Raw genomic sequence first — 14355 nt, forward strand, 5'->3', positions numbered from 1 at the left:
GACATGAAATAAGGGACGGGAATGCTGGTGGGAGGGGGGTACAGGGCAGAGGGTAAATAAAGGGGAGAAAAAATGGGACAACTGTAATAGCATAATCAATAAAATGTATTTGAAAAAAAGAAAAAAAGTAAAAGAGCTAAGAAGGAAGAAAGGGGAAGGCAGACCTAGATAAGAACACAGTGAAAGTCATTCAGAGACTAATAGAGAAGGCAGGGAAGAGACCAAAACAAACAAAACATACCTTTTTAGAGGGTTTTGAAGTGTTAATCTGAGTAAAGAAAACTGCTCTGGTAAGATCCTATTTCTCCAGATGATTATAGAAACTTTGAAGTGCTTATTAACAATTTAGCCACTATTGACAGCTTTTCAATTGCTTTTATCAATAAAGCTTTTGGAGGATCACCTCTGAGTAGAAGCCAGGACCTGGTGCAGAACCCAGTGCAAAATCCAAACAGGGCTCCTTGTTCAAAGACTTCAAGACAGTGATGGCAGAGCATTAAACGAAGCATGGGCTCTTCTGAATGTAGGACCCTGGGCACCTCACAGCTCACACACCTGTGAAGCCAGCCCTGATAGGGGTACTTAGCAGAATTGTCTCATGAGCTACACTGGCAGTGAACAGGGCTATATCACCCTTGAGGATGAACCAAAATTGTTGGAAAGCCACACACCTTTTTCCTTTTTCTTTCCAGGCCCATTGAGCAATTTCTTTCAAATGCAGTAGTAATTTTATCAATCTTTCCAAAGTATCTAGAAAAGAATCTTTGGAAATCTCACAATATTTGAAAGCTGTACTTTCAGAAGGTGAATATTTTCTCCCTGATACTAGGTCTACAAGCTGGGTAATAGTTCCCATCCAACCACCCATCCACCTCCATTTATTAAGTGATATAGCATTTATCAAGTATTCACTATGTGCAAAAGCCTATCCTGGGAGCTGGGGAGCTAGCTGGAAGTTTCCGTTAAAAGTGTTAACACAGTCCTGGCAGCTGTGGCCCAGTTGGTTGGACTGTTGTCCCATAACTGAAAGGCTGTGGAGTTCAATTCCCAGTCCAGGCACAGGCACATGCGACCCAGGTTCAGACACTTACGATCCCTGGTCCAAGCACATTCAAGAAGCAACCAATCAATGCTTCTCTCTTGCATTGATGTTTCTCTCCCTTTCCCTCTTTCTTCCTTTCTTTCTAAAAGCAATGAAAAAAATGTCCTCAGGTGAGGATAAAAGTGTTAATATACCTCATAGCAAAGTTTTAGAAACATTTTCTTACTATCATTTTTCAGAAGAAAGCCTAGCATTGTTTCAAATTGCGTGTAAGAATTATAAAATGTTTTAATTCTTAGTACTCTTATATTAAGAAGTCTCTGAGTTAAGACTCTGCCCATATGACACATGATCTGCTTGCCACCTATTTCCTCTGGATCAGGGGTGCCAAACTCATTTACACTGGGGGCAACATCAGCCGCGTGGCTGCCTTCAAAAAGCTGAATGTAATTTTAGGACTGTATAAATGTAGCTACTCCTTAACAGTTAAGCAAGAGCTCAGTACCACTGCCAGGTAGAAACAAGGTGCCAGGATGGATTAAACAAGGTGCAGGGCTGGGTTTGGCCCTCGGGCCATGTGTTTGCCACCTGTGCTCTGGATGCTCTGGAATGACTGACTTTTAAATTCAAACTTGTATAGGGGTTTCACCTCTTTCAGATCCTTTGTGGAATGAAGTGCAGTGGCATCTAGCATTATAGAAAGCTCAAGAAACTTAGTATCTCTTACTTTGCAGGCCTGTATGTATCTTGGATGATTTTACCTTCATAATGAAATTTACCTTCATAATCCATTTCCTCAAATACTTACCTGTCCAAGATTTCATTTTGTTCATCCCAGATCATTCTCACTGACCTCCAGAAAAGTGTATCTACACGCCCCCACCTCCATGCACTTGCCTCTTCTCATTGGCCCACCAGAAGACTCTTCCCTCCTTGCCCTTGTCTCATGCTGCACACACAAATGTTGCCTACATTTCAAGCTTGATGTCCAGACCTTTTAATTCATTAACCCTACTTCAATTAATTTAATAAAAGGAAATGATCAAAGATACATACAGATGTGCATACTCTGTTACTATATTATTTACATTATAAAAATTTAAATAATTTCCCTTTTTTTTCATCCTATGAGCCATACTTTAACACATTTAAGCACATTTAATGCTTATTAAAATAATGTATACTTAATGTAGTTTGTTATTTATTCTACTAAATGCTATTTTTTATTTAAAAATCATTTATAACTGAGAATAAAGGGAAATTAATTAATGCTCCAGTGAAGTCAGAAACTACAGTTCATAAAACCACCCTGACTTCTGATGCCCACTGTAGAGCTTGGGGATTTGCAAGGACACCCTCAGGTTTGATAATTCACTGGAAATACTCAAAGAACTAACTGAAAACTCTAATACTTTTGGTTATAATTTATTAAATGAAAGAATGCAAGTTAAAATGGGGAAGGGAAGATGTGCATAGGGCAGAGTCCCAGAAAATTCTAAACTTGGAGTTTTCATTGCCCTTGCCCAGTAGAATCATGGGTAACATGAAATCCCCTGGCAACAATGTGTGACAATATGCACAGAGTATCACGAACCTGAGAAGGTTACTGGATTCTTGGGTGTCCAGATTTTCACTGAGGTTCAATCACACAGATATGGTTGACTGTGTGCCTGTATGTCACATCCTACACCCCTCTGGAGGTAGAGCAGATGCTGTGTGGCCCAAAGGCCCTCGGTCAATCCCATTGTCTGACTGTCTAGTGTGGCACAAGACCCTAAGGAAAATAAAGACACTTTATCAGGCAGGACGTCCCCAAAGCCAAGAGAATAACTTCCCAGTAGCCAAAGGTAAGGGCCAAATTTCTCTTTGAGTAAGATTAATTCTTTACTACAGAGCTCCCCAAGTGAGAAATGGGTTAAATATATTTACTACAATACAGTGATGGAAGAGCATGCAGCTCTTTAAAATTGTTTTGAAACCGATTTATGTCACGGGAAAATTTGTACAATAGAACGAAGTTTTATATATATCTTTTAAATTATGAGTGTATGCATGTGTGTGTGACATGTTTTAGCTAACAAGTGATATATTTACATTCTTCTGCTTTAATGATGTTCTCAATTGTCCAGATTATTTTCTAAGTGCATTTTTTTATTCTCTCATCCAGGTTCTGCATTTTCTTACAGAAAAAACAGAGGCTTCTCCTTCCTTCCTATCATCTTTATCCCTAAAGTAGGCTTGTAGTAAGGGTTAACATCAAATAATTAAAATTCACCTTCGAAAGTCAGTTGTAGAAAGAATAGTTTCTCAGTAAGAATCCTCTTGTTTCTCTGCTTATTAAATGTATTCTTTCATTCCTAATTTCATTGAACAAACCTAATGGAATTTGTGCTAGAAAGAGTATAAATAGGGCCATACAGATGAGTGAGCCATGTGGTCTTACACTCAGAGCACTGGGAATCTGGTGACAGAATCATACAAAGGGTAAGCTACCATATATGACAAAGGTGCCCTCTCACCCATGAAAATCGAAAGTGCTCCAGCATGTTCCTACCTAGAAACTTAGAAAATCAATGGAGAGTTTTACTCTAGCTGGAGCCATAGGATAAGGCATTCACCACAGAACTCTCCTTTCTCCTTGGGTCCTTCCAGGTCAAAGATAGATCCCAGGGTGTGGTACTAGGATTTGGACTCAGGTATCTGTCACCTTATGAACTCAAAATCCCAATTACCTTTTTTCCCTTTTATTTACTTTGGAATTTGAGCACTTGTTCCCCTTTCAACTCTCATACTCAAAAGGCACATTACATTGCTATTCAAGATATTAGGATATCAGGACAGACATCTAAAGGAAACATCTAAGGCGTTTCCACACTTAAACTTCAGTGATTTTGCAGTATTTACCTGGAACCAATTGGCTTTGCCAATTGTTGTTAAAGCAAAATGAACAAGGACAAAATAAAACATGATCTTTTTTCCATCAAAATAAATAATTGATTGAATGAAAGAATGCATTATAAATATTTTAAATATGTCCAGGTATACATGCAAAATGGAAAATCCTGTATTAACATCAGAAAAAAAGATTATAAAAACACAGAAACAAAATCAGCAGCATATCTCAGGGAAATAAAATGTTACTCCCCATCCCCTTGGACTCTGAATCTATCTCAACCCCCAATGTTATTTGGTCCTAGGACCCATAAAGTTGACTTTGGCTTCATTTTAATAACACTCACAGCTGCTCTGTATAACATATAAGTCAGATGTTGTTGATGCAACTTTAAGTATTTTCTCAAGTTCTCCATAAGTCAGCATTGTTATTACTAAGTGAAAAAACAAACCCCACCTTTTTGCTCCATTCAAAGCCCAGGGGTGTGGAGGAGATCCGTCTACTTTCAAGCCAGGTAGTGTACACACATGCAGGTCTCACAGACCAAACAACCACCAAGAAGGAAATGCATTTTATTTTGGCTTTTCCTAAGAGGGTTGGAGAACAATGGAGAGAAATGAGAAGAGGAAATACCAAAAAGCTACTTGAAGTGCTCATTAGTCTGTTTAAAAGAAAAACAGGGAGGTTGTGAGTGGCCCTGGATCATGGTGTGTTGAGATCTATACAAGTTCTGTCCAGAAGGTATCCAGTCATGTAATATGAAAAATAGAGACATTCATTGAAAAAGATGCAGGACAATGATGCCTCAGTTTTCTTCAAAGTGGGCACCTTGGGACCTCACACAGTTCTCCCAAACACCATCAGCTGCTTCATCACATTTCCATGAATCTCATCAATGATCTGAAATCTCTTCCTTTATAAAGGTGACTTTAGTTTTGGGAAAAGCCAGGAGTCACAGGAGGCTGAATCACCTGGGTGATTTGATGTTTTGCCAAAAAACACTGGACGAGGCCTGATACATGAGTGGGCACATTGTTGTGATGAAGCTGCCAGTCACCACTTGCCCATAGCTGCAGCCTTCTGAATCATCTGAACAGTTCCTGCAGGGGAACATCAAGCTTAACACAAAATTTGATGCAGATTTGTTGCTCTACTTTCTCAGTCATTTTGAATGTGATAGCCACATGGTATACATACTCACTCTGCAGGTCTACTGTCCCCACTGACTAGTATAGTGAAGTTGTCATTGTTCACACATGCACATTCCAATCTACTCTCCTTGGCTGCCAGATTATATCGATATCACAGAAATCTTCTCATTATATTAACAATGGCTGGTCTTTTTATGGACAGACCATGTACAAAATCATATTAAATGAATGGGCCTTAGTGTCCTCATTGCCTCCAACCACATTTTCTCTATCATATCCAGAGCTACTTTTATCTTATACCAAGAGTACAAATGAATGATATAGAAGGCTGTTTTGAGCAGAGCCATACCCATGTTTCAAATTGCATGAAGAGGAAAATATCTGTTAACAATTGATGACTTAGAAGTAGTTCAAAAATTAATTGGTAACTTTTAAGAAAATAAGGGTTAATCTTCTGGTGGTTTCCTCTCCACATTTTCAACAACTGGATAATCAACTGAATCTTTTTTAGCTTTTACTCAGATGTCTAGCTCTCCTGTGGACAATTTTAGCATAATATAAAAGTTCTCTAAAATATTGCATAACTGAACTTTCCTCTCATAAACCAAATTTAATACACACCATACATACTAATACATACTAATACATGTACACCCATACATACTAATGGGTGCACATCCACAAACATATATTCACACAAGCAATTTATAATAACTGAAGCCAAGAATTACAACATGGTGTTATTTTTAACATCAAAATTATTGATCATTTTTGGCTTTTCTTGGTTCATGTAAGAGAAAATGAACCCCTCAAGGGCATATGTTGTGTTTTCAGCTTCCTTTCTATCCCCCACAGCACCACATTGTTTTGGACATAATAAGAACTCAGAATATGTTAAATGAATATATGAATGACTCAGAACATAATTCAATGATTAAAAGTTTTTAAAGTAACATATGAAAAGGTGTATTTCAAATTGGAAAGGAGGAAGTAAAACTGTCACTGTTTGCAGATGATATGATAGTGTGCATAGAAAACCCTATAGGCTCCACCCCAAAACTAGTTGACCTAATAAGCAAATTTGGCAAAACAGCAAGGTTCAAAGTCAATATTCAGATATCAAAGGCATTGTTATATATCAACAATGAAAGATCAGAATCAGAAATCAAGAAAAAAATTCCATTTGCTATAACAACAAAAAAAATAAAGTACCTAGGAATAAACCTTACCAAGAAGGTGAACACCTATACTCAGAAAACTACACAACACTGAAGAAAGAAATTAAGGAAGACACAAATAAATGGAAGCATATACCATGTTCATGGATTGGAAGAATCAACATCACTGAAATGTCCATATTACCAATTTATAGATTTGATGCAATCCTTATTAAAATACCAATGACATACTTCACAGATATAGAAGAAACATTTCAGAAATTTATATGGAGCCATAAATGACCCTAATAGTCTCAGCAACTTTGAGAAAGAAGAACAAAGTAGGAGGGATCACAATACTTGATATCAAACTACATTACAAGGCCACTATAATCAAAACAGCCTGGTACTTGCATAAGAACTAACACACAGACCAATGGAACAGAATAGAGAGCCCAGAAATAAACCCAAGTCTTTATGGTCAATTAATATTTGACAAAGGAGACAGAAGCATAAAATGGAGTAAAAATAGCCTCTTCAACAAATGACGTTGGGGGATCTGGAGAGCTACATGCAAAAAAATAAATCTTGACCACTGACTTACACCATACACAAAAATAAATTCAAGGTGGATAAAGACTTAAATATGTCACAACACCATAAAAGTCCTAGAGGAGAACATAGGCAAGAAAATCTCATATATTGCACACAGCAATATTTTCACTGATATGTCCCATAGAGCAAGAGATATAAAGGAAAGAATAAACAAATGGGATCTCATCAAAATAAAAAGCTTCTGCACAGCTAAAGAAAACAGCATTAAAATCAAAAGAGAACCAACCATATAGGAAAACATATTTGCAAATGATACCTCAGACAAGGGTCTAACCTCCAAAATACATAAACTCACACGACTCCACTCTAGAAGAGAGACAACCCAATGAAAAATGGGCAAAAGGCTTGAATAGACACTTCTGCAAGCAGGACATACAAAGGGCCCAAAGACATATGAAAAGATGCTCAACATCACTAGCCATTAGAGAAATGCAAATTAAAACCACGGTGAGATACCACTTCACACCAGTGAGAATGGCCATCATAAACAAATCAACAGACAGCAAGTATTGGAGAGGATGTGGAGAAAAGGGAACCCTAGTACACTGTTGATGGGATTGCAGATGGGTGCAATCACTATGGAAAACAATATGGAATTTCCTCAGAAAACTAAAAATGGAACTGCCATGTGACTCAGCAATACCATTATTGGGATTGTACCCTAAGGATCCTGAAACACCAGTTCAAAAGAGTCTATGTATCCCAATATTCATAGCAGCACAATTAATAGCCAAGTGCTGGAAGAAACCTAAGTGCCCATTAGTAAATGAGTTGCTCAAAAAACTATAATACATTTACACAATGGAATATAACACAGCAGAAAAGAAGAAGAAGCTCCTATCCTTTGCAATAGCATGGATGGAGACAGAGAGCATTATGCTAAGTGAAACAGACCAAGTGGTGAAAGAGAAATACAATTTGATCTCACCTATAAGTGGAGCCTAATCAACGAAACAAAAAAATAAGCAAAATACAACCAGACATATTGAAATAAAGAACAATCTGACAGTAATCAGGGAGGAGGAGGGAGAGGGATAACATGGGAAAATGGGCGGGGGACATCAAGCAACATGTATGAAGGACACATGGACAAAGCCAAAGGGGGTGGGTTTGAGGGTAGGGGGTGGGGATGGGCGGTGTTTGGGGGTGAAAATGGAAATAAATGTACTTTGAACAACAAGAGAAAGAAAGAAAGAAAGAAAGAAAGAAAGAAAGAAAGAAAGAAAGAAAGAAAGAAAGAAAGAAAGAAAGAAAGAGAGGGAGGGAGGGAGGGAGGGAGGGAAGAAAGAAAGAAAGAAAGAAAGAAAGAAAGGGAGGGAGGGAGGGAGGGAGGGAGGGAGGGAGGGAGGCAGGAAGGAAGGAAGGAAGGAAGGAAGGAAGGAAGGAAAGAAAGAAAGAAAGAAAGAAAGAAAGAAAGAAAGAAAGAAAGAAGGAAAGAAAGAAAGAAAGAAAGAAAGAGGGAGAGAGGGAGGGAGAGAGGGAGGGAGGGAGAGAAAGAGAGAAAGGAAAGAAGGTGTATAAGAAAAAAAATAAAAGGTATATTTCAAATGTATACATTCCTATTCAAGTTTAATGCCAATGAGCTAGCTACCATCAAAGAATAAAGCACAGTCTTCACTGGCAAGAAATACATAATCTAGTAGGTGAAACAAGACTGGAGATGAAAAACAGCAAACAATAGAAAAGGTATGCAGTAAATACCTTCCTGTATGACCTTGGTGGCTACTTAAGTACTACAAGTTCCAGAGGAGAAGGGAGTTGATGGAGGCAGGAACAGCAGGAATGTCTTTAGTGCAGGACATAAGATGCCACCTGAACCTTGAGTAACCAGGGAGATTTGCAAATGGGGAAGAGAGAGTAGTGGGCTTTCAAGGTGAGTGAAACAACATGGTGAATGATGTTTGTTTTCTTTTGGGGAGGGGAGGAGGAGGAGTGAACTAGATAATAAAAGTAGATGACTACCAAGTTATTTATTGACAGGACCTAAGTACTCTGAAGAAATAAAAATTCCACCTTGAAAGATAGCAGAGGTCAGGAGAGAGGAAAAAGCAACTGACTAGGCAAGCTGAAAAGTTGTAGACTTGTGATGGTTTTGTAACCACAGGGAAATGCATGATGGGTGAGAGACACATAGGTTCCATATGGGCAGGAATCTCATCTGCCTGGTGCACCATGTTCCTTAATACTTAGAACAGTACCTGGTGCATTGGAAGGCACCAAACAGATTTTTGTTTGGTAGATGAATGAATCTTGGAAAGGCCCCAAGTGAGACCCAGGCTCATACCCTTCCCAGCAGAACCATTTCAGAGACCTGCAGAGCTAATGCTATGTTTGTTTTCCTGAATGAGTTGGTCTCCAGTGGTGTTTGCTGAAAATACAAGCCCATTTCCCCATTAGAGTAAAGGTGAAAAAACTCAAGGAATGTTTTCTTCCCTTCAGAAGTGTGTGAGGGCAATGTGCTTTTCTAAGCCCAGGTGCTCCCTTCCCAGGCATAGAGACATGAAGTGTGATCGCTTATTCCAAAGTTTGCATGACTACCAATGTTAAAGGTCACAAATGTGTTCAGCCCTTTACAAACAAGCCAGGTATTTATTTTTCCTGCCTCATCTGTGCACTCTGAAGATGACTAGGTGTGGTAGAGTTTATTGTGCATAATGGCCTCAAATCTAGTCAAACCCTTGATTTAGTTTCAACTAAAACAAAGAAAGGAACTGTCCCAGGAATTCTAGTACATATTCAGGAGGAGAAAATGTTCCAACTAAGAAAAAAATGGAATGAGTCTAGATGTCATTTCATATGATGAAAATAAAAAGGAGCATACATTCTATTCTTTATCCCATAATTAGGGGTAACTGTGATATTTCAATTTTTTTCTGAAAGTGGCACTCTCCCCTCATGCTTTCCACCCCTTCTACCTTGAAGTTTTACTTCAGAGAAATAGAAGAAATTAAAGAGATTCTCCTCAGTACACATCTCTTTTTCCCTTATGTGTTCTCATAAGCCCTTCAGGAAAAAAGGAAGCTCAATGGCCTTCCGACAGTAATCCTTACTGTCTGCACTTTGTTTTCCTTCTAGAAATATAAAACCCTTTGTAATTTCTCCACAACATGCTTTCAGTAACAGTAGAAATATAAATTATTTTTTCTCTCCATTTTTACTTTTTTTTTAAAGATTTTATTTATTTATTTATTTTTAGAGAGGGAAGGGAGGGAGATAGAGAGACAGACAGACAGACAGACAGAAACATCAATGTGCGGTTGCTGGGGGTTCTGGCCTGCAACCCAGGACTGTACCCTGCTGGGAATCGAACCTGGGACACTTTGGTTCCCAGCCCACGCTCAATCCACTGAACTACGCCAGCCAGGACTCATTTTTACTTTTTTTCTTCCCCTCATGCCCTCATGCTTTCCATGCCCAACATCCCATGAGGTTGTTTTTTTTTTAACTTGTTTCTTTGTTTGTTGGACAGGTCTTCCCTGCCCCCTTTTACTCTGCAGATGGGCTGAGAATGAAAATGGAGAATTTCTTACCAGCCTCTCTGTAATCTGACTTTTGACTTGAGTGTGGTAGAAAGAACAACAGTTATCTTCCCATTCAAGAAATTCAGCCTGGAAGCCTGGCTTCCTGAGGGTGTGTACTCACACTCTTAGGAGGTTGTTCGATGTTCCTGACATTTTTGTCTGTCCATAGATCGTGGGAGTCAAGGTTGGGAAAGCAAAAATGGGAGCCTATGATGCCTGAAATAGCTACACCAGCTGTGAAGGATGTAGGCCGACCCAACAGAAGACCTGTCAACCATGAACTCCATGACCTGTATTTCATAGGCTAAGTGATACCATTTCCTGGTAGGGCTGAGTTAACAGGTGGAGAGGAAGAAATTAAAGTAGAGCACTGTGATAGACACCAAGAGGCATCTGGGTAATCCCTTCCTCACCAGCCTTTCAGTGATTCTTGGGTCTTGAGCTGTTTTTGGAGCAGGAATAACATGGGCTTTGGAGTAAGAGACACCTGGGTTTACTCATTTTTGTCTCTTTCTAGGTGAACTTGGCCTCTGTTTCCACCTCAGTAGAACTGAGAGGGTAATTATAAAGAAGATTTAGTGTCATCCTCTGTGTAAAGAATCTAGTACTGAGACCTGTAGCTGGGACACAGATGATTTGTGATAGAAGGCTTGTTGAGCCTGAAAAGCATTGGTTTTCAATAAGATGTGCCTTGTGTGGACTCTTTCTGAACAAGATGGAGATGATAAACATGAGCATTTAGTCAGTTGTGGCACAAGGAAAAGATTACTGTAACTACACCAACATTTAACCAGGAACCAGGACTGTGTCTTATAGCCAAAAGTGATATACATGTATGCTAACTCCTAGACTCCTTGCTACCATCCTTCCTGCTGGGAAAGTTTTAAGATAACTGAGCCTGTGTAGGAACCATATACAATAAGGTACTTTTATGTAGCAGGAAGAAGCATTTGCAAAGACAAAGTGGAAATTTAATAGTGAAGTCTCACGTCTCGGCAGTAGAAGGTGCTAATCCCTACACCAATGTGCAGATAATGTCAGATTCTTTTTGTTTCGTTTTGTTTTGTTTTTAAGATTTTTATTTATTTATTTTTTAGAGAGGGAAGGGAGGGAGAAAAAGAGAGAGAGAGAGAGATAAACATCAATGTGTGGTTGCTGGGGGTCATGGCCTGCAACCCAGGCATGTACCCTGACTGGGAATTGAACCTGCGATGCTTTGGTTTGCAGCCCTGCTCAATCCACTGAGCTACACCAGCCAGGGCTTAATGTCAGATTCTGAACAAAGTTTCTCATTTGCCCATATCTGTGCTACTGTGTATTTTTACATGTGAGGCTGGTTTGACTGGCTGCAGTGGGAGGAGAATCCCAGACTTAACACTGAGAGCTGGCAGGGAGATGGGTGCAGAGGGTGTGTGTATGCAGAATTAACACTGATCTTCTAGCGACTTTCAGGACCAGCTTCATCATCTTCTGAATATTGACTATGATGACATTATCGGAAGCTTTGAGAGATGTGTGAATTTTTTGAGAAAATAAAATTCATCCAGACCCACTTGTGTGTTTGTGTATAGAAGCAGGTCTGCAGAACAAGGCAGTTTTTATTTTGAAAATTAGGTATAATGCACTCAAGTTTTGAGTTCCTCTGTATTTCATACCTGGTTGAATCTCAGAAAAAATTTCCAAATTTCTTTTGTAAATTTTTGAAATGAACATGAAATACAGGTTTACAAGGGAGAGTACATACATGTGTAAAGTGGGTCCCATTTATGTGGAAGGATAAAGTGTTGAAAGCTCTATTTTAAATGTTTAATGAAGATTATTTATTGGGAGAGGGAAACTGAGGAAGCACAAGTATAACAAATAGGGAATTTTTATTTTCTATCTTATGTACTTTTATATTTATGTTTATATTTATAAAAGTGAAAAATAACAATAGCTAAGATATACTGAGCACATACTATGTTCTAGGAATTTTGCTCCATGCAGTATTTCATTTAATTTTCACAACAACCCCGTGGGCAAAAACCACCAGCCTCAATTTCACCGTTGAGGAAATCGAAGCGTTGGAGGAACTCAACCACTAGCCAGAGGAGTTAGACAAAGTGTAAGGGCTGCCATGCAAGTGTGGGGTCCAGAGTCTATACTTCCGGCCACTCTACTAAACTTCCTTAAGTGAATAAATAAATAAAACTTAAAATTCCTTCTTGAGAAACAAAGAGTCAGTCTCAATACCTCATAGTCACACCTCCTATACCTCTTGTGCTTCTACTCGGAATGTAAACTCTGTCTCATTTAAACACTCAATCAAATGTATGTTACAGAGCTCCACAACCCTCCCAGCAGCTGCAGGGCCAGGATAAGGAATGTAAACACACTGGTGCGGGGCCAGGGGAGAGGAAGACCGGCCGGAAAAAGACCTCTCAGGCAGGGCGCTGGTCTTCCTTAAAGTAAAAAACAAAAGGCAGAGGAGGAGAGAAGCCAGAAAGGTATCAGAACTTACGCACCAGAGAGTGCTCTACAGTTGAAAATGTCTCGGTAGAAGTTATAGCAATGCTTTTTGATATACTTTAAAGTCTGTTTTATATTAAAAAGGAAAAAGTCATTAGACATTTCTTTTGGTTTGTCACTGATCAATATTCTTCCTTTTAAAAACTTCTTTTGCCTGCGTTATTTTTCTTTCTACTTGTCAAGTGTCCTTAAACTTTTCTATAGGATAGTGAACAAAAAAGAAAAGAAATATACTTAGGGGTTCCTTTCCCCTTCAGAGCCACCTGGATAAAATGTCCCAATATATTTTGCTTCATTAACCCCCTGACACATGGACCTTCATACTCTTGATAATGTGGGTGTATTTACTCACTGAAAAAGAGGAGGAGAAAAGAAGAAACTTCAAACACCTATAAAATTCAGGCACTAAACAAGCTGCTTTACTGACTTCTCCATTTAAGCCTCCCAACGAGCCTGTGAAATGATTGTCATCATTCCCATTTTACAAATGGAGGGGAAAAGATAGCCCATCTGAGGTGGTCAGTAGCAGAACTGAGATTTGAACTCGTGTCTGTGGCCCCTGAAGGTTGTATCTTTCCACTAAGCTCACTGCTTTGAAACAGTAAAAATGTCCTATAGAATTCACACCTCATTACTAACATTGTGAATATTGTTATTGGCCACCATTTGTTGGACGCTTACCAGGCAGTATGCTAAGAATATTCGGACTTCTCTCATGTTCTCCCAACAAGGACTTTGTAAGCAGTTCTTACCTTTGCTGACAGATGAAGTGACTAAGGTTTGGTAATGCAGCCAACTGAACACATTTAGCAAGTGTTGGAGCCAGGCCCCAAACCCGTTTTCTTAGCAGTTGTACTATCCGGAATACTCACCCAGCTTTGAACACTTCTCTGAACACTTTGAACCTCCACATAGACTTTCTTGGTTCCTGAGGCTTACAGAAGTGTTGACAATAGAAAACAAAACTAAAAAAAGTCCTCACTCCCAGCCCTCTTTACCCTCCCACAGAAGGGCAGGCCCCAGAGCCTGTGAGCTAATGGCCCGCCCTCAATCTGAAAAGGCCCCTCTCTGAGTTCTCTACGTCAGTGGTTTCCCAAATGTGAGCATGCATTAGAGCAGCAATGTTCAACCATTTTCATCTCATGGCACACATAACCCAATTTTTTGCTGATCTTAGGAAAATATATATGTATATATACAATTTTGATTCATTCACATTGGATGGCTATTGTTGTATTGGCTGTTGTCATTTTTTATTTGACAATCTAAGGGAAAAGAGGTCAGTGCCCCTGACTAAATAGCCAGGTACTGCATGTTTTAAAAATTCTTCCTGGCTGGGAAGTTCAGTTGGTTAGAGCATCATCCTGGTATGCCAAAGTTTCAGGTTCAATCCCTGGTCAGGGCACATATAAGAATCAACCAATGAATGCATAAATAAGTGAAATAACAAATCAATCACTCAGCCAGT

The 14355-nt window shown here is 39.1% G+C and overlaps 1 long non-coding RNA gene across 1 annotated transcript; it reads right to left on the minus strand.

Annotated features, from left to right (window-relative positions):
- Nucleotides 1–2484: 2484 nt before the first annotated feature.
- On the minus strand, nt 2485–8690 carry LOC123821961. Its single transcript, XR_006786191.1, has 3 exons — nt 8560–8690; nt 4392–4522; nt 2485–2816 (listed from the first exon to the last, which is right to left on the minus strand). It is a non-coding gene; the product is annotated as an uncharacterized LOC123821961 (long non-coding RNA).
- Nucleotides 8691–14355: the final 5665 nt, after the last annotated feature.

The sequence above is a fragment of the Phyllostomus hastatus genome, unplaced genomic scaffold (assembly GCF_019186645.2).
Source record: "Phyllostomus hastatus isolate PE091 unplaced genomic scaffold, TTU_PhHast_1.1 phas_contig_40, whole genome shotgun sequence".
NCBI lineage: Eukaryota > Metazoa > Chordata > Mammalia > Chiroptera > Phyllostomidae > Phyllostomus > Phyllostomus hastatus.